General features: G+C 45.4%; 1 long non-coding RNA gene across 1 annotated transcript; it reads left to right on the forward strand.

The window, feature by feature from the left end:
• Positions 1-315: 315 nt before the first annotated feature.
• On the forward strand, positions 316-9,816 carry LOC140214716 (uncharacterized). Its single transcript, XR_011891648.1, has 4 exons — positions 316-742; positions 1,733-1,837; positions 4,507-4,651; positions 9,707-9,816. It is a non-coding gene; the product is annotated as an uncharacterized lncRNA (long non-coding RNA).
• Positions 9,817-21,270: the final 11,454 nt, after the last annotated feature.

The following is a 21,270-nucleotide window of genomic DNA, read 5'->3' on the forward strand; positions in this document are numbered from 1 at the left end:
CCAATTCTGCAGCTTCCAAAAAAGAAATCGTCTGCTATCACCGCAACCGCCGATCAAACCTTTATGACAAGAGTGCGAACAACTTTTGTCGTCTGCTACCGCTATCATGCGGCATTTGCGACATCTCCGTGATGAGGTTTGCCGCTCCCTTCAATGTGCCTACTCGTACCCTACGTAGGTGGCGCCGCCATAGACGGCGGCCTTTTCGCGCTCATCCGGTAGGCATAGTTTATATAGGCGGCTATGACCGAAAGCACGGTCGCTTTCAGTGGCGGCCTACAGATGGCAGCACAGGTAGCGCCGGTAAAGTTACAGGTGATATTATTTTGCCGTCCTCAGTTGTCGCTACATGTGAGTGCTTGCTGCATTGACGCCGTCCGATGTAGTTGTTTAATCGTGTGTACGCTGTGCCGAGAGAAATTGTGGTGCATTTTGTATGCATTGAGAATCACAAAACCCCTGGGACCGCGTAATGTAGCTCGCAGTATCCTTCGTGTGGTGCGCCGATGTCGAAGATATGACCCTTCGCGCTTCCTTTGTTCCGGGCTCATGAACAGGATCTCCTCCTCTGGCACTGTCGCATCGTATCGCGCTGTACGGAAGAATTTGGTGGAAGTTGTGCTCTTACGTCCTGTAGTTGATCCGCAATTCAACAGTGTGTGCGCCGGAAGGACCGTTGGTGCAGTCGATGCCGCGGCACCTGTGACGCTAAAAGGAGCGTTTTCCGAGTACGCCTAGAAAGGTAAGTCCGGCGCTTGCGCGCATTCTTCCTGTCTATGGTTCGTGAAGTGTGCGTTGTTGTACGTATCGCAAGATCCGTACAACAACCGGATCCGGATTTGTAAAGCAGCAAGAATTATAAATGTGCTTTTCAAATTGTTGTTCTTCATGTCGCAGTGCACATTTAGCAAAAAGTTCCATGGAAGTTGCCCTAAAACGTATTCATGTTACCAACAGCTCTATCTGTGGTTTATTTACTTTCACCTATGAAGCACGCAAGCGCGGGTGGTTCTTTGATCTAAGTGGGTACAAAAATTCAAGCAAAGAAAGTTACTGTTTGTGTACATAATTTTTCATTAAGAAATGGTATATTCATTTCTAGAAGTAGTACGTCGATGTGTCGTCGTCACAGCTAACAGCTGCGCGAGATAGCACCCGATTTCTTCGTCGACGCATGGCCAGATTTTTAGCTTGTATAGAAATTCTTCTGTTTATAGTGTGTCGTCAGATGACGTGTATTAGTGTCCTGTGTGTTTTCGTGTACTTGTAAAGGATTCCGATCTAGCAGAGAAGCCGAAATTACATAAGCAATGTTTCTTTTTAATCGAAAAATCTTTCTCTTTTCTGTATTGTCTCTCCAGAAATGAGGTGGTCTGTTGTAATCTTAAGCGCATCGTCCTTTGGGAGCTGTGCTTTGTTGCGCCGCATAGACAAGTTAGGTTTTGGAACGCTTTTCATGTCCTAAGGAATTTTTTGATAGTACAATTCACATTTCACGTTATACAGCTGTACGTTTGTGTGAACCTTTTCATAGTAGATTCATGTTCTCTACAGTTCGATTTACGTGTTATTTAACCGCCTGTGATGTTACAATCAGATATTTGCACAACCAGTTGCAGCTTCATGTAACTGGTTGTATGAGACTTTTTTCAAAATATGACGTGATCTTTTTATATCACAAGTTTGCAGTTTCAGCAGGGATTACAATAAATAAGTATGTATTATTGTTTAGGGATGGCAAGATTTTGTGAACCAGAGGCACCTCCACATATGCACCTGCGGCACTTCTGCAGCCTCAACAGCACGGAAAAGTACCTGATGTGCATGCTGTGACAAGGTGTGTGCAAAGCAGTTGCTGCCACTTACAAGAGCTGCAGATTTTGTTGGTATCATCCATGTTTGGAAACTCCTGAATTTTTCGTGGGTTTACAAATGTGGGCTCATTTTACAATTTTATTAATGTCATTTTAGAAAGACAATGAAGTTGTGTTGGTTAAGATGTTTTAAAGCTGTTGAGAGATTAACGGTATGACATTGTTAAAATGCATGTAAAAAATTAATTATAATGGTACTTGTACTGCTTTATTATTAGCGATGCAATATCTCTAACGAGAACATCAGTGGGGCACATGCTTTTAGGAAGTTTAGTCAGATAAATTCCTGAAGCAGCGTAAAGCTCTGTAATCTAAAAAAAATGTTGTCAGTTACTGGTTTCAAGTTCGCTGCTGCTTTTCGTGCTGCACGACAAGTTAAATAATGGTTGATAATGTGTGTGTGACGTAATAGTTCTGCGCAAACACACGAGGTGGAGAGAAGTAATTAATAAAGGGAAAATCAGACATCCACCCGCTCATACCATTTGCAACAAAGGAAACCTGTATGTGTTCCTCAAAAAGAAAGCCGCACAGTTGAAGAAAAATTCGTCCTGGTCCGGGACTCGAACCCGGGACTACCGCCTTTCCGAGGCAGCCACTCTACCATCCGAGATAACCAGCTGGCTAGCACATGGCAGGGCGAAGTCGAATTACTTGACAACGCGAAGCAAAAGCAAGGGTTTGACATAATATTTTTTTCTCCTTTATTAATTACTTGTCTACACCTTGCGCATTTCCGCAGAACTATTACGTCAGACCCTTGCCTTTGCTTCATGTTGTCGACAAATTCGACTTGGCCCGGCCATCTGCTAGCCGCCTGGTTATCTTAGATGGTAAAGCGGCTGTCCAAGAAAGGCGGTGGTCCCGGGTTTGAGTCCCAGACCTGGACGGTTTCTTTTTTTCAATTGTGAGGCTTTCCTTTCGAGGAATCCGTACGGGTTTCTTTTGTAGCAATTGCTACGAGCGGGTAGATGTGCGATTTTCCCTTTATTAATAATGTGTGTGTGTATGCAACAATGGGGGTGCTAAGAGCAAGCTTTAAAATAATGTGTGCTATGTCCCCAACAAAGAATTTAGTGTCTGCAGCATTTTTACAAAATATTATGTTCACAGGTTGGCAGGTATGACATAATGTACAACAATAATGTACAACACTTTTGCTGTAGATGCATTTTCATAACGTCCATTTTCTGTCTACTTGAATCGTATATTTAGAATTTGGCCCACCTTCAGTTTGATCAAGTTACATAGGTAGCCCCCTCTGAGTTAAATATAATTAGGAGCTATTGTAGATATGCACGATATACCTACTCACTGTATTGTGACAGATATTTTTAGGGACTGTGTTGTGAGGCATGCTTTACCTGTATGTCTTGCTGCAGCTTGCCCGACAAAAGCATAAATGCTTTGCCCACCTTTATTATCATGCTTTCATGTAGACTTCTAACATCTGTGCCCACATAGACTCCATGTTCTTAATTACATTTTTCTAAGTATTCACTGTTGTGCATTACATTATTGTGTTACATTACTGTGCATTACATGTTTTTCTTTGTTTTATTTTGGAGGGGGTATTCATTTCTATAATAGTACAGAGAATAGGAGTTCAAAACAAAAAGCCACGAAAGGTGGCTTAAAAGTGTATGAAGCTTGGAATTCTACATTCCATCCCCTAAAGCGCTACCAGTAGTAAAAGATTCCTAATTGTCTTTTTTATAAGCTAGCTGCCAGATACATAGTCCCATTAGGAGAGTATGTTATTTTTTCTTCTTTGGTCTGACTTGTTTTGTTGAATGTTCTCCTTGTTCAGAATTTGTTTTCTTGCCACCTCATGCAATACTCCAACTGGAGCCTATGAGCTATGTGTATAATAAATAAGTAAATTCCTAAAGCATGCAACAAACCATGCAGCATAGCATTTAAATGTTGCCAGTTTATAATGCTTCTTGAGTGCAGCGCATCATGGAGCTTGAGGCTGATCTCTTCAGATGTAAAACAAATTGCAGGGTATGAAAATGTGGTCCTACAAACTGCTGGTTACGCATGTCAGTCAGCCTGTTGCAGTGGTCACAAGTGAGAATGTAACCAGAAGCTGGGCGTGCTCGGCCATTTTGCATATGGCACAGGATAAAGCTTCACCTCTGCCATTGCTTCTCTTATAATAATGGCCTCCGAGTATACATGCCGAGTTATGCTTCTGGGGACACCTATTAGTTAACCTTATCAGGTAATACCATTAGCCTTATGGGTGCTATAATGTTGCAGTGCCTGCAGGATGGCCAGCATTACAACACATTAAAATTATTGTACAAGTCATGCAATGGTATCGGGATTGGCCCACCAAGTGACAACCTTTAATTACACTATACCTGGGATCAGCTCACTCAGTCAGGGAGACATCCATGCATAAGGGGAGGGGTATGGCAAATAGAGGGCGTTCGATTAATCTTTCTCACATAGATAGCTGATACATATAATCTTTCTTAAATTGGATGCTTTGTTGCTCAAAGTGAAGTTACTTATGGGCATAATGTCAGCATTTCGATCCTATTTATGCTTAACGAAAGTTGCTTTGTTCAGTGTCACTTTTTATATTGTTTCGCTTGTGATTCTAAGCTCACTTGTTTTATAGCTGCTGTAGGTATGGCTGGACCTGGAGGAGAAGTGTAAGCAGACCATGCTATGTTGCTGATCTGCGCTGAAATCCACATCCAAGTTGGTCCCGCGACAGTTGGGCACCATTGTGCCTTGCTTCATTGACAAGGTGATATAATATGGTGAGCTTGTACTTCAATATCAGTATTGAAAATTATGTTAAGGAAAAAAGACAAGGATTGGTCTTTATGATAGATACACTCATGTTCTTTCTTTAAGGTGTTGTTTTGACACTGTTCTACATGGACAAATTTTTAGAGAATTATAACAGTCCTTTATTGCAAAGTGCCATGGCACTAGTTTATGCGTTAAACTAGCACTCTTTCAGCAAAAAAAGCCTTATTTAGCACACAATTCACAAGGAAAGAAAGGAGGCAACAGGACAGAGTGCTACTAACAGTTCAGTATTATTGCTCGCACAGTGATATTGTGCAAAAGGTGAAAGGGGGAGAATAGATCTGAATACATGCTGTTCGCACAGAAACATGGTGAGCGTGACACTTGTTTTACAATGATAAGAAGCAGTCTCACTGTCTAGTAATTCTCTGCATGGGGAGCTAGCGCTAGGTTCCTCGTCATACATATAAGAAAAGCCTCAGATATCTCTCCAGCGCTTTTGTCTTTATATTTTGTCACGATCAAGCAGCTTTCAAACATAGGTGCATGTGCGCCGAGAGCAGTGCACTACCACTGCTAACTGACCCATGCATCAAGTTTGCTTGGTCACGCTTCCAGTCATTTATACTGAAGCAAGGTTTGACTACGGGCTAGTTGGAATTCCATGGTATAAATCGTCACTTACAGCGCAAACATAGACGGAGGACAAAAAGGACGACGTAGACAAGCGCTGTCTTCCAACTGATTTTTATTTTCAGAAACAAACGTATGTACCCTAAAACACCAAGACAAAAGCGCCCTCTAGAAGCAACAACCCGACATGAGAATGCATTCAGAATTTTACCTAAGTTGAACGAGAGCGCATGTGCGATCTCAGGAAACCCAGTTCTTTTTCTGTTAGTGCGATAGATGGCTTACTAACCGAGTCGCCATCGGCAATCGCTGCTGCTTCAATGATAATTCTGGTAGTTTCATTGGGATGCCTAGCCAAGACGGTCGTCTCCTCAAAAATTGGGACGCAGCCGCATTGTGCGCAGTGAACCCCTAGGAAGCCTTCCCGCCCTTTGCGAACTTTATTGCTGTGTTCTTGTAACCTAACGTTGATACATCTACCAGTCTGTCCTATATAACACCTACCACATTTCAGGGGAATCTTATACACTATACCTTTCGAACAACCTGTAAACTTCTTCCTATGATTAATGCTGCAAATACTACGTTTCTTAGCCGCAGGATTGGTTCTGACGCAAAGCTGGGCCAGTTTTTTTGGAGCAGAGAAGACAACGTCGATACCTGCTCTTTGTCCTATTTTCTTAAGTTTGTGGGAAATTCCATGGACATACGGGATAACAGCTGTTTTTTTACTTCGTTCATGTACCTGAGACTCAAAGCTGTGAGGATCGGTGCTAAACTTATTACGCAAGCTTTCCGAAACTGAGACCAGAAGGTTGCTCAGGTACCCTGCACCCCTCAATCGAGCTACCTGTGCACTGAAACTGGGATCTATCAAATGATAACATGATTTCGTTAGTGCATTATGCAAGCAGGCCTGAACGATACCTCTCTTAACGATTTTTGAATGGGCAGATGCATACGATAACAGAGGCTTGTTAGCTCGCGGCTCGTACATCCAGCATACATGTTGCTCGGTAAAAGACAACTTCAAATCTAAAAACCTAAGAGACCCATTATCCTGAAGCTCATGAGTGATTGTGAGGGGAGATAAGCATTCTTCGAACAGGTCTAACACTTGGCGAACAGAGGCGGCTACAAAGCTCTCCTCACAATTAAACAAAACCAAAAAATCATCGACGTAGCGAAAGGCTTTTTTGATTTTTTGTATTGCCCATCCGTGACATGACGTTCTTGTCTAGGTAAGCCAAAAACAAATCGCTCAACAAGGGGGCGATGCATGACCCTATACATATCCCACTTTTTTGAAGGAAAACATTTCCATTCCATTCGGCGAAAGTTGAGCAAAGGTAAAGTTGAAGCAATTTGATAAAGTCTGAGACAGACACACCACATTCATTCTGGAACGCAATGTCACCAAAACAACTAATGGCTTCTTCGATAACAACCAGTGATAGATCCCAGTTTCAGTGCACAGGTAGCTCGATTGAGGGCTGCAGGGTACCTGAGCAACCTTCTGGTCTCAGTTTCGGAAAGCTTGCGTAATAAGTTTAGCACCGATCCTCACAGCTTTGAGTCTCAGGTACATGAACGAAGTAAAAAAACAGCTGTTATCCCGTATGTCCATGGAATTTCCCACAAACTTAAGAAAATAGGACAAAGAGCAGGTATCGACGTTGTCTTCTCTGCTCCAAAAAAACTGGCCCAGCTTTGCGTCAGAACCAATCCTGCGGCTAAGAAACGTAGTATTTGCAGCATTAATCATAGGAAGAAGTTTACAGGTTGTTCGAAAGGTATAGTGTATAAGATTCCCCTGAAATGTGGTAGGTGTTATATAGGACAGACTGGTAGATGTATCAACGTTAGGTTACAAGAACACAGCAATAAAGTTCGCAAAGGGCGGGAAGGCTTCCTAGGGGTTCACTGCGCACAATGCGGCTGCGTCCCAATTTTTGAGGAGACGACCGTCTTGGCTAGGCATCCCAATGAAACTACCAGAATTATCATTGAAGCAGCAGCGATTGCCGATGGCGACTCGGTTAGTAAGCCATCTATCGCACTAACAGAAAAAGAACTGGGTTTCCTGAGATCGCACATGCGCTCTCGTTCAACTTAGGTAAAATTCTGAATGCATTCTCATGTCGGGTTGTTGCTTCTAGAGGGCGCTTTTGTCTTGGTGTTTTAGGGTACATACGTTTGTTTCTGAAAATAAAAATCAGTTGGAAGACAGCGCTTGTCTACGTCGTCCTTTTTGTCCTCCGTCTATGTTTGCGCTGTGACGATTTATACCAAGTCATTTATACATTGGCCGGTTTATCCGATGTAGCCTCTACTGCACGAAATGGTATGTGATAGACACTGCACCTGTGTACTGTACGTGCTTTGTTACATGATTTTTTTTAAGAGATAGTGATGCAGGCCTTTTCATTATTTACATGCCTACACAACAAACCAAGCCAGCATGAGGCAACTGTTCTCGGCACGAAACAAACTTGATTCGTTAGTTTTCGTTCATTGGTGCGATCACACTAAGGCAGACAAGCTTGTAGGCTGTGCTTCTGCAATTTGTACAGCACACTGACAGTACTGGTGTTTGCCTCATCTGTGGGCTGACTTATGGCACCTTCTACAGCGCAGACCACTTGTGTTGGGCGAGGCACCAATGTTCACGTTTGTTCCCTTGTGCAAAACAGCAGTCCTAGGTTTTGAGTAGTTGTAGGAAGACAAGGTAAACACAACTTCCATGGCTTGAGTGGGCTCATTTCTCTTGGGGCATCTAGCTTTTTTTCTTGCAACTGTGCAGAGGTGCTTCCCTAGAGTCTGTGTGAAAATGGCATAGAGTTGTGCATTCGGGAACTCCTGAACAATGATCTGCTATAGTTAGGGCTTTGCGAAAATGCACTGTCTACCAATTGGTAGAAGGTGCATTATTCAGCCACTGATTTCCTGTTGGCATGCTTGCACTCGTGCTGTCAGTAATTTCTTGGCTTGCCGAATTATCTTGAGGCCCCACGCTGATGATGCTACCGATGTCGTCATGTGCAGACTTTTCAGGATGAGGTTTTTTGCTTTGCAAATGTTGTTGAAAGGTAGGTGGTGCTTACAGGTAGCTATTCTAGATATTAGTGGAATGAATTGGCCCATCTTGCTTCATCAAACATCGTCACACCGACATCAGTTGCACAAACAAAAAACCTGGCCTACTCGCAGCGTCGTGCACGAAGAAACAAACAAATCAGCTGCTGGATTGTCTTGACATGGCATACTAAGCTGAGACCGGAACTGCTGTAGCTACAAACCAGGCAGAGACGATGATGATGAGCAGGGATTTGCAGTAGCGCCACTTCGTGGGGCAGCAAGGAGGCTCCGTTCAAAACAAAAATGTCGTTCAGCAAGTAGAACCATGCAACGGTCAGAGTCGGTGCATGGTGCTCTCGATCAAGTTGGCTCAAGGAGTGTCCGAAAAATCAGACGAGAGGTTGCAAGGCGACCGAACTTTCGGAAGTTGTTATACATTATGGTCCATGGGGAGAATGGCGGTGCCGTGAAGCAGACCGAGTAATCAAGTCCGAATTTTCGGAGTCCGGAAAATCAGTCGGCGACTGTACCTATACCTATGTGTCTATGTATACCTAGGTGCAACAGTGTTTGCTATGATGTGTGCAAGAATTGCTGTTGCCCGTAGATGCCCAACATGTCGGGTGTCAAGTTGTAAAATACCTTGCAAAAGTGATCTACGGAAAAATACCGCTTCTGTTATATTTCGCTTTTGCAAGAAATTTTGCGGCTGCTGGCACCTACCTTAAAAGGCTTTATATGGTCTTCGCATGGCCAGGGCCTTCTACTTTTGTGAGTTTGCTTATCTCGAAATTTACCCCGGTTTTTATAACTTCAAGTTGGCGGGATCGCTAGTCTCCTTTAACGTGTACCCAATAGACCTTACATAGGGGTTTTGGCATTTCCCTGCCATCTAAATGCAGCCATTGTGGCCGGGATTCAATCCCACGCCCTCTGCCTGAGCAGCGCAATCTGAAAGCCAGTACACTACGATATTTTGCTGGCAGAACGGTTTAGTTTCTGAATAATTTATTATCTCAACCTGTCGGTGTTGTTTTTAAAGGTATTTCATGTTTGTATTCTGTTGCTTCAATACTAGTAATTATTGCTAATCAAACGATGTGTCCATCTTTTTCCTATAACACTTGCTTCAATCGCCTGCTAATTATGACAGCTTATTCTCCCACAGTACTCCATGTTCCCTTGAAACATAGGCATTGCATGAAACCACATATTTTTCAATAAGATTTATTCATTATCTCCTATGACCGGAATGCTGAACCTTTCTTATCTGTGGGAACATAGGCGAATTTGCCTATGTGCCAACCTGTTGCATGAGTCAAGATAAATTATTGGCTTTACTTTTTCAGGTGCCCTGCTCACTCTCACCCAAGCAACCCACTCCAGCGGTCTTCTCTCGGCAGACTGGATGCATCGAAATACCGTTAGAAGGTCCAATAAACAGTGCTTGGGACATTTATGACATGCTTTTTTTTAAGCCGGGTGACTTCAGGCTTAATGAAAGCTCAAGTTGGTGTACAGAAATACCTACGTAAAGTATACTTGTCTTTTTCACTTACAAGTACATGCCAATACTTTGCCTGACATTTTTCACCCCAAAATTACGCTTTACTGTGGATTTGTGAACAAACCATTACAACAAAAAGCACTGCATTAAAACGAGTACAAGTAATCGAACAAATACTAAATCTGCAAGAATTACATTTGCATACTAGTAGTAAATATGAAAATGAGGTACAGTCTTCTTCAGGGTGCATTTTCTTGTAGGTCATACATAGAGAACGTACTCGTGGGTCATACAAAACTTGTTCATGATGTATCACATCAGTGTTGGTAGTGCTAATCAATTTATGCCGAAAATTGTGTTTATCTTCGTATCAAGCAATGTACCAGGCAAACCTACATGTGAAAGTGGCATTCTTGTTGCAAACATAATGCAGATCTACTTCTCTTCAATGCTGATCGCAAATACACAAATGTACAAAATAGGTTTAAGAGTAAATTATATTAAGCAACATCAATCCATTCTGAAAGGACCAGGTATGAATGCAGCAAAATATAGGTCTGAACAGGGGCAAACAGGTCTGGGTTAGATAGGACGGGATTAAACGGGTCAGGATTAAACAGGATTTAAACGGGTCAGGATCAAACAGGATTTAAACGGGTCAGGTTTAAACAGGATTTAAACGGGTCAGGTTTAAACAGGAATAAACAGGATTTAAACAGGTCAGGACTGAACAGGATCAAACGGGGTCCCGTTCCATAACCCTATTTGATGAAACCCGTTTGAAAACAAATAGGATTTTCTAGTAGGGACATGCATCTTTTGGTAGACGCGGATGAAGTTTTCTGCAAAACCACAAGATTTGCATGCAGATGGTGCTTTTTGCAGAACGCGCTCGTGGATTTCTACCAAACGACGTGCTAAGCATGCCGATGCTGCTCTTTTTAGCACCCGCGCACGCATTTGTGCGAAAACGCGTTTTAAGCATGCACATGCATCTTTTGGTAGACGCGGATGAAGTTTTCGGCAAAACCACAAGATGTGCATGCAAATGGTGCTTTTTGCAGAACGCGCACGTGGATTTCTACCAAACGACGTGCTAAGCATGCCGATGCTGCTCTTTTTAGCACCCGCGCACGGATTTGTGCGAAAACGCGTTTTAAGCATGCACATGCATCTTTTGGTAGACGCGGATGAAGTTTTCTGCAAAACCACAAGATGTGCATGCAAATGGTGCTTTTGGCAGAACGCGCACGTGGATTTCTACCAAACGACGTGCTAAGCATGCCGATGCTGCTCTTTTTAGCACCCGCGCACGCATTTGTGCGAAAACGCGTTTTAAGCATGCACATGCATCTTTTGGTAGACGCGGATTAAGTTTTCTGCAAAACCACAAGATGTGCATGCAAATGGTGCTTTTTGCAGAACGCGCTCGTGGATTTCTACCAAACGACGTGCTAAGCATGCCGATGCTGCTCTTTTTAGCACCCGCGCACGCATTTGTGCGAAAACGCGTTTTAAGCATGCACATGCATCTTTTGGTAGACGCGGATGAAGTTTTCTGCAAAACCACAAGATGTGCATGCAAATGGTGCTTTTGGCAGAACGCGCACGTGGATTTCTACCAAACGACGTGCTAAGCATGCCGATGCTGCTCTTTTTAGCACCCGCGCACGCATTTGTGCGAAAACGCGTTTTAAGCATGCACATGCATCTTTTGGTAGACGCGGATGAAGTTTTCTGCAGAACAACAAGATGTGCATGCAAATGGTGCTTTTTGCAGAACGCGCACGTGGATTTCTACCAAACGACGTGCTAAGCATGCCGATGCTGCTCTTTTTAGCACCCGCGCACGGATTTGTGCGAAAACGCGTTTTAAGCATGCACATGCATCTTTTGGTAGACGTGGATGAAGTTTTCTGCAAAACCACAAGATGTGCATGCAAATGGTGCTTTTGGCAGAACGCGCACGTGGATTTCTACCAAACGACGTGCTAAGCATGCCGATGCTGCTCTTTTTAGCACCCGCGCACGCATTTGTGCGAAAACGCGTTTTAAGCATGCACATGCATCTTTTGGTAGACGCGGATGAAGTTTTCTGCAAAACAACAAGATGTGCATGCAAATGGTGCTTTTTGCAGAACGCGCACGTGGATTTCTACCAAACGACGTGCTAAGCATGCCGATGCTGCTCTTTTTAGCACCCGCGCACGCATTTGTGCGAAAACGCGTTTTAAGCATGCACATGCATCTTTTGGTAGACGCGGATGAAGTTTTCTGCAAAACCACAAGATGTGCATGCAAATGGTGCTTTTGGCAGAACGCGCACGTGGATTTCTACCAAACGACGTGCTAAGCATGCCGATGCTGCTCTTTTTAGCACCCGCGCACGGATTTGTGCGAAAACGCGTTTTAAGCATGCACATGCATCTTTTGGTAGACGCGGATGAAGTTTTCTGCAAAACCACAAGATGTGCATGCAAATGGTGCTTTTGGCAGAACGCGCACGTGGATTTCTACCAAACGACGTGCTAAGCATGCCGATGCTGCTCTTTTTAGCACCCGCGCACGCATTTGTGCGAAAACGCGTTTTAAGCATGCACATGCATCTTTTGGTAGACGCGGATGAAGTTTTCTGCAAAACCACAAGATGTGCATGCAAATTGTGCTTTTTGCAGAACGCGCACGTGGATTTCTACCAAACGACGTGCTAAGCATGCCGATGCTGCTCTTTTTAGCACCCGCGCACGCATTTGTGCGAAAACGCGTTTTAAGCATGCACATGCATCTTTTCGTAGACGCGGATGAAGTTTTCTGGAAAACCACAAGATGTGCATGCAAATGGTGCTTTTGGCAGAACGCGCACGTGGATTTCTACCAAAAGACGTGCTAAGCATGCCGATGCTGCTCTTTTTAGCACCCGCGCACGCATTTGTGCGAAAACGCGTTTTAAGCATGCACATGCATCTTTTGGTAGACGCGGATGAAGTTTTCTGCAAAACCACAAGATGTGCATGCAAATGGTGCTTTTTGCAGAACGCGCACGTGGATTTCTACCAAACGACGTGCTAAGCATGCCGATGCTGCTCTTTTTAGCACCCGCGCACGCATTTGTGCGAAAACGCGTTTTAAGCATGCACATGCATCTTTTGGTAGACGCGGATGAAGTTTTCTGCAAAACCACAAGATGTGCATGCAAATGGTGCTTTTTGCAGAACGCGCACGTGGATTTCTACCAAACGACGTGCTAAGCATGCCGATGCTGCTCTTTTTAGCACCCGCGCACGGATTTGTGCGAAAACGCGTTTTAAGCATGCACATGCATCTTTTGGTAGACGCGGATGAAGTTTTCTGCAAAACCACAAGATGTGCATGCAAATGGTGCTTTTGGCAGAACGCGCACGTGGATTTCTACCAAACGACGTCCTAAGCATGCCGATGCTGCTCTTTTTAGCACCCGCGCACGCATTTGTGCGAAAACGCGTTTTAAGCATGCACATGCATCTTTTGGTAGACGCGGATGAAGTTTTCTGCAAAACCACAAGATGTGCATGCAAATGGTGCTTTTTGCAGAACGCGCACGTGGATTTCTACCAAACGACGTGCTAAGCATGCCGATGCTGCTCTTTTTAGCACCCGCGCACGCATTTGTGCGAAAACGCGTTTTAAGCATGCACATGCATCTTTTGGTAGACGCGGATGAAGTTTTCTGCAAAACCACAAGATGTGCATGCAAATGGTGCTTTTTGCAGAACGCGCACGTGGATTTCTACCAAACGACGTGCTAAGCATGCCGATGCTGCTCTTTTTAGCACCCGCGCACGGATTTGTGCGAAAACGCGTTTTAAGCATGCACATGCATCTTTTGGTAGACGCGGATGAAGTTTTCTGCAAAACCACAAGATGTGCATGCAAATGGTGCTTTTGGCAGAACGCGCACGTGGATTTCTACCAAACGACGTGCTAAGCATGCCGATGCTGCTCTTTTTAGCACCCGCGCACGCATTTGTGCGAAAACGCGTTTTAAGCATGCACATGCATCTTTTGGTAGACGCGGATGAAGTTTTCTGCAAAACCACAAGATGTGCATGCAAATGGTGCTTTTTGCAGAACGCGCACGTGGATTTCTACCAAACGACGTGCTAAGCATGCCGATGCTGCTCTTTTTAGCACCCGCGCACGCATTTGTGCGAAAACGCGTTTTAAGCATGCACATGCATCTTTTGGTAGACGCGGATGAAGTTTTCTGCAAAACCACAAGATGTGCATGCAAATGGTGCTTTTTGCAGAACGCGCACGTGGATTTCTACCAAACGACGTGCTAAGCATGCCGATGCTGCTCTTTTTAGCACCCGCGCACGCATTTGTGCGAAAACGCGTTTTAAGCATGCACATGCATCTTTTGGTAGACGCGGATGGTTTTCTGCAAAACCACAAGATGTGCATGCAAATGGTGCTTTTTGCAGAACGCGCACGTGGATTTCTACCAAACGACGTGCTAACCATGCCGATGCTGCTCTTTTTAGCACCCGCGCACGCATTTGTGCGAAAACGCTTTTTAAGCATGCACATGCATCTTTTGGTAGACGCGGATGAAGTTTTCTGCAAAACCACAAGATGTGCATGCAAATGGTGCTTTTTGCAGAACGCGCACGTGGATTTCTACCAAACGACGTGCTAAGCATGCCGATGCTGCTCTTTTTAGCACCCGCGCACGGATTTTTGCGAAAACGCGTTTTAAGCCTGCACATGCATCTTTTGGTAGACGCGGATGAAGTTTTCTGCAAAACCACAAGATGTGCATGCAAATGGTGCTTTTGGCAGAACGCGCACGTGGATTTCTACCAAACGACGTGCTAAGCATGCCGATGCTGCTCTTTTTAGCACCCGCGCACGCATTTGTGCGAAAACGCGTTTTAAGCATGCACATGCATCTTTTGGTAGACGCGGATGAAGTTTTCTGCAAAACCACAAGATGTGCATGCAAATGGTGCTTTTTGCAGAACGCGCACGTGGATTTCTACCAAACGACGTGCTAAGCATGCCGATGCTGCTCTTTTTAGCACCCGCGCACGGATTTGTGCGAAAACGCGTTTTAAGCATGCACATGCATCTTTTGGTAGACGCGGATGAAGTTTTCTGGAAAACCACAAGATGTGCATGCAAATGGTGCTTTTGGCAGAACGCGCACGTGGATTTCTACCAAACGACGTGCTAAGCATGCCGATGCTGCTCTTTTTAGCACCCGCGCACGCATTTGTGCGAAAACGCGTTTTAAGCATGCACATGCATCTTTTGGTAGACGCGGATGAAGTTTTCTGCAAAACCACAAGATGTGCATGCAAATGGTGCTTTTTGCAGAACGCGCACGTGGATTTCTACCAAACGACGTGCTAAGCATGCCGATGCTGCTCTTTTTAGCACCCGCGCACGCATTTGTGCGAAAACGCGTTTTAAGCATGCACATGCATCTTTTGGTAGACGCGGATGAAGTTTTCTGCAAAACCACAAGATGTGCATGCAAATGGTGCTTTTTGCAGAACGCGCACGTGGATTTCTACCAAACGACGTGCTAAGCATGCCGATGCTGCTCTTTTTAGCACCCGCGCACGGATTTGTGCGAAAACGCGTTTTAAGCATGCACATGCATCTTTTGGTAGACGCGGATGAAGTTTTCTGCAAAACCACAAGATGTGCATGCAAATGGTGCTTTTGGCAGAACGCGCACGTGGATTTCTACCAAACGACGTGCTAAGCATGCCGATGCTGCTCTTTTTAGCACCCGCGAACGCATTTGTGCGAAAACGCGTTTTAAGCATGCACATGCATCTTTTGGTAGACGCGGATGAAGTTTTCTGCAAAACCACAAGATGTGCATGCAAATGGTGCTTTTTGCAGAACGCGCACGTGGATTTCTACCAAACGACGTGCTAAGCATGCCGATGCTGCTCTTTTTAGCACCCGCGCACGCATTTGTGCGAAAACGCGTTTTAAGCATGCACATGCATCTTTTGGTAGACGCGGATGAAGTTTTCTGCAAAACCACAAGATGTGCATGCAAATGGTGCTTTTTGCAGAACGCGCACGTGGATTTCTACCAAACGACGTGCTAAGCATGCCGATGCTGCTCTTTTTAGCACCCGCGCACGCATTTGTGCGAAAACGCGTTTTAAGCATGCACATGCATCTTTTGGTAGACGCGGATGAAGTTTTCTGCAAAACCACAAGATGTGCATGCAAATGGTGCTTTTTGCAGAACGCGCACGTGGATTTCTACCAAACGACGTGCTAAGCATGCCGATGCTGCTCTTTTTAGCACCCGCGCACGCATTTGTGCGAAAACGCGTTTTAAGCATGCACATGCATCTTTTGGTAGACGCGGATGAAGTTTTCTGGAAAACCACAAGATGTGCATGCAAATGGTGCTTTTTGCAGAACGCGCACGTGGATTTCTACCAAACGACGTGCTAACCATGCCGATGCTGCTCTTTTTAGCACCCGCGCACGCATTTGTGCGAAAACGCTTTTTAAGCATGCACATGCATCTTTTGGTAGACGCGGATGAAGTTTTCTGCAAAACCACAAGATGTGCATGCAAATGGTGCTTTTTGCAGAACGCGCACGTGGATTTCTACCAAACGACGTGCTAAGCATGCCGATGCTGCTCTTTTTAGCACCCGCGCACGGATTTGTGCGAAAACGCGTTTTAAGCCTGCACATGCATCTTTTGGTAGACGCGGATGAAGTTTTCTGCAAAACCACAAGATGTGCATGCAAATGGTGCTTTTGGCAGAACGCGCACGTGGATTTCTACCAAACGACGTGCTAAGCATGCCGATGCTGCTCTTTTTAGCACCCGCGCACGCATTTGTGCGAAAACGCGTTTTAAGCATGCACATGCATCTTTTGGTAGACGCGGATGAAGTTTTCTGCAAAACCACAAGATGTGCATGCAAATGGTGCTTTTTGGAGAACGCGCACGTGGATTTCTACCAAACGACGTGCTAAGCATGCCGATGCTGCTCTTTTTAGCACCCGCGCACGGATTTGTGCGAAAACGCGTTTTAAGCATGCACATGCATCTTTTGGTAGACGCGGATGAAGTTTTCTGGAAAACCACAAGATGTGCATGCAAATGGTGCTTTTGGCAGAACGCGCACGTGGATTTCTACCAAACGACGTGCTAAGCATGCCGATGCTGCTCTTTTTAGCACCCGCGCACGCATTTGTGCGAAAACGCGTTTTAAGCATGCACATGCATCTTTTGGTAGACGCGGATGAAGTTTTCTGCAAAACCACAAGATGTGCATGCAAATGGTGCTTTTTGCAGAACGCGCACGTGGATTTCTACCAAACGACGTGCTAAGCATGCCGATGCTGCTCTTTTTAGCACCCGCGCACGCATTTGTGCGAAAACGCGTTTTAAGCATGCACATGCATCTTTTGGTAGACGCGGATGAAGTTTTCTGCAAAACCACAAGATGTGCATGCAAATGGTGCTTTTTGCAGAACGCGCACGTGGATTTCTACCAAACGACGTGCTAAGCATGCCGATGCTGCTCTTTTTAGCACCCGCGCACGGATTTGTGCGAAAACGCGTTTTAAGCATGCACATGCATCTTTTGGTAGACGCGGATGAAGTTTTCTGCAAAACCACAAGATGTGCATGCAAATGGTGCTTTTGGCAGAACGCGCACGTGGATTTCTACCAAACGACGTGCTAAGCATGCCGATGCTGCTCTTTTTAGCACCCGCGCACGCATTTGTGCGAAAACGCGTTTTAAGCATGCACATGCATCTTTTGGTAGACGCGGATGAAGTTTTCTGCAAAACCACAAGATGTGCATGCAAATGGTGCTTTTTGCAGAACGCGCACGTGGATTTCTACCAAACGACGTGCTAACCATGCCGATGCTGCTCTTTTTAGCACCCGCGCACGCATTTGTGCGAAAACGCGTTTTAAGCATGCACATGCATCTTTTGGTAGACGCGGATGAAGTTTTCTGCAAAACCACAAGATGTGCATGCAAATGGTGCTTTTTGCAGAACGCGCACGTGGATTTCTACCAAACGACGTGCTAAGCATGCCGATGCTGCTCTTTTTAGCACCCGCGCACGGATTTGTGCGAAAACGCGTTTTAAGCATGCACATGCATCTTTTGGTAGACGCGGATGAAGTTTTCTGCAAAACCACAAGATGTGCATGCAAATGGTGCTTTTGGCAGAACGCGCACGTGGATTTCTACCAAACGACGTGCTAAGCATGCCGATGCTGCTCTTTTTAGCACCCGTGCACGCATTTGTGCGAAAACGCGTTTTTAAGCATGCACATGCATCTTTTGGTAGACGCGGATGAAGTTTTCTGCAAAACCACAAGATGTGCATGCAAATGGTGCTTTTTGCAGAACGCGCACGTGGATTTCTAACAAACGACGTGCTAAGCATGCCGATGCTGCTCTTTTTAGCACCCGCGCACGCATTTGTGCGAAAACGCGTTTTAAGCATGCACATGCATATTTTGGTAGACGCGGATGAAGTTTTCTGCAAAACCACAAGATGTGCATGCAAATGGTGCTTTTTGCAGAACGCGCACGTGGATTTCTACCAAACGACGTGCTAAGCATGCCGATGCTGCTCTTTTTAGCACCCGCGCACGCATTTGTGCGAAAACGCTTTTTAAGCATGCACATGCATCTTTTGGTAGACGCGGATGAAGTTTTCTGCAAAACCACAAGATGTGCATGCAAATGGTGCTTTTTGCAGAACGCGCACGTGGATTTCTACCAAACGACGTGCTAAGCATGCCGATGCTGCTCTTTTTAGCACCCGCGCACGGATTTGTGCGAAAACGCGTTTTAAGCATGCACATGCATCTTTTGGTAGACGCGGATGAAGTTTTCTGCAAAACCACAAGATGTGCATGCAAATGGTGCTTTTGGCAGAACGCGCACGTGGATTTCTACCAAACGACGTGCTAAGCATGCCGATGCTGCTCTTTTTAGCACCCGCGCACGCATTTGTGCGAAAACGCGTTTTAAGCATGCACATGCATCTTTTGGTAGACGCGGATGAAGTTTTCTGCAAAACCACAAGATGTGCATGCAAATGGTGCTTTTTGCAGAACGCGCACGTGGATTTCTACCAAACGACGTGCTAAGCATGCCGATGCTCCTCTTTTTAGCACCCGCGCACGGATTTGTGCGAAAACGCGTTTTAAGCATGCACATGCATCCTTTGGTAGACGCGGATGAAGTTTTCTGCAAAACCACAAGATGTGCATGCAAATGGTGCTTTTGGCAGAACGCGCACGTGGATTTCTACCAAACGACGTGCTAAGCATGCCGATGCTGCTCTTTTTAGCACCCGCGCACGCATTTGTGCGAAAACGCGTTTTAAGCATGCACATGCATCTTTTGGTAGACGCGGATGAAGTTTTCTGCAAAACCACAAGATGTGCATGCAAATGGTGCTTTTGGCAGAACGCGCACGTGGATTTCTACCAAACGACGTGCTAAGCATGCCGATGCTGCTCTTTTTAGCACCCGCGCACGCATTTGTGCGAAAACGCGTTTTAAGCATGCACATGCATCTTTTGGTAGACGCGGATGAAGTTTTCTGCAAAACCACAAGATGTGCATGCAAATGGTGCTTTTGGCAGAACGCGCACGTGGATTTCTACCAAACGACGTGCTAAGCATGCCGATGCTGCTCTTTTTAGCACCCGCGCACGGATTTGTGCGAAAACGCGTTTTAAGCATGCACATGCATCTTTTGGTAGACGCGGATGAAGTTTTCTGCAAAACCACAAGATGTGCATGCAAATGGTGCTTTTGGCAAAACGCGCACGTGGATTTTTACCAAACGACGTGCTAAGCATGCCGATGCTGCTCTTTTTAGCACCCGCGCACGCATTTGTGCGAAAACGCGTTTTAAGCATGCACATGCATCTTTTGGTAGACGCGGATGAAGTTTTCTGCAAAACCACAAGATGTGCATGCAAATTGTGCTTTTTGCAGAACGCGCACGTGGATTTCTACCAAACGACGTGCTAAGCATGCCGATGCTGCTCTTTTTAGCACCCGCGCACGCATTTGTGCGAAAACGCGTTTTAAGCATGCACATGCATCTTTTGGTAGACGCGGATGAAGTTTTCTGCAAAACCACAAGATGTGCATGCAAATGGTGCTTTTGGCAGAACGCGCACGTGGATTTCTACCAAACGACGTGCTAAGCATGCCGATGCTGCTCTTTTTAGCACCCGCGCACGCATTTGTGCGAAAACGCGTTTTAAGCATGCACATGCATCTTTTGGTAGACGCGGATGAAGTTTTCTGCAAAACCACAACATGTGCATGCAAATGGTGCTTTTTGCAGAACGCGCTCGTGGATTTCTACCAAACGACGTGCTAAGCATGCCGATGCTGCTCTTTTTAGCACCCCGCGCACGCATTTGTGCGGAAAACGCGTTTTAAAGCATGCACATGCATCTTTTGGTAGACGCGGATGAAGTTTTCTGCCAAAACCACAAGATGTGCATGCAAATGGTGCTTTTTGCAGAACGCGCACGTGGATTTCTACCAAACGACGTGCTAAGCATGCCGATGCTGCTCTTTTTAGCACCCGCGCACGGATTTGTCGCGGAAAAACGCGGTTTTAAGCATGCACATGCATCTTTTGGTAGACGCGGATGAAGTTTTCTGCAAAACCACAAGATGTGCATGCAAATGGTGCTTTTGGCAGAACGCGCACGTGGATTTCTACCAAACGACGTGCTAAGCATGCCGATGCTGCTCTTTTTAGCACCCGCGCACGCATTTGTGCGGAAAACGCGTTTTAAGCATGCACATGCATCTTTTGGTAGACGCGGATGAAGTTTTCTGCAAAACAACAAGATGTGCATGCAAATGGTGCTTTTTGCAGAACGCGCACGTGGATTTCTACCAAACGACGTGCTAAGCATGCCGATGCTGCTCTTTTTAGCACCCGCGCACGCATTTGTGCGGGAAAACGCGTTTTAAGCATGCACATGCATCTTTTGGTAGACGCGGATGAAGTTTTCTGCAAAACCACAAGATGTGCATGCAAATGGTGCTTTTGGCAGAACGCGCACGTGGATTTCTACCAAACGACGTGCTAAGCATGCCGATGCTGCTCTTTTTAGCACCCGCGCACGGATTTGTGCGAAAACGCGTTTTAAGCATGCACATGCATCTTTTGGTAGACGCGGATGAAGTTTTCTGCAAAACCACAAGATGTGCATGCAAATGGTGCTTTTGGCAGGAACGCGCACGTGGATTTCTACCAAACGACGTGCTAAGCATGCCGATGCTGCTCTTTTTAGCACCCGCGCACGGATTTTGTGCGAAAACGCGTTTTAAGCATGCACATGCATCTTTTGGTAGACGCGGA

The sequence above is a fragment of the Dermacentor andersoni genome, unplaced genomic scaffold (assembly GCF_023375885.2).
Source record: "Dermacentor andersoni unplaced genomic scaffold, qqDerAnde1_hic_scaffold ctg00000592.1, whole genome shotgun sequence".
Classification (NCBI taxonomy): Eukaryota; Metazoa; Arthropoda; class Arachnida; order Ixodida; family Ixodidae; genus Dermacentor; species Dermacentor andersoni.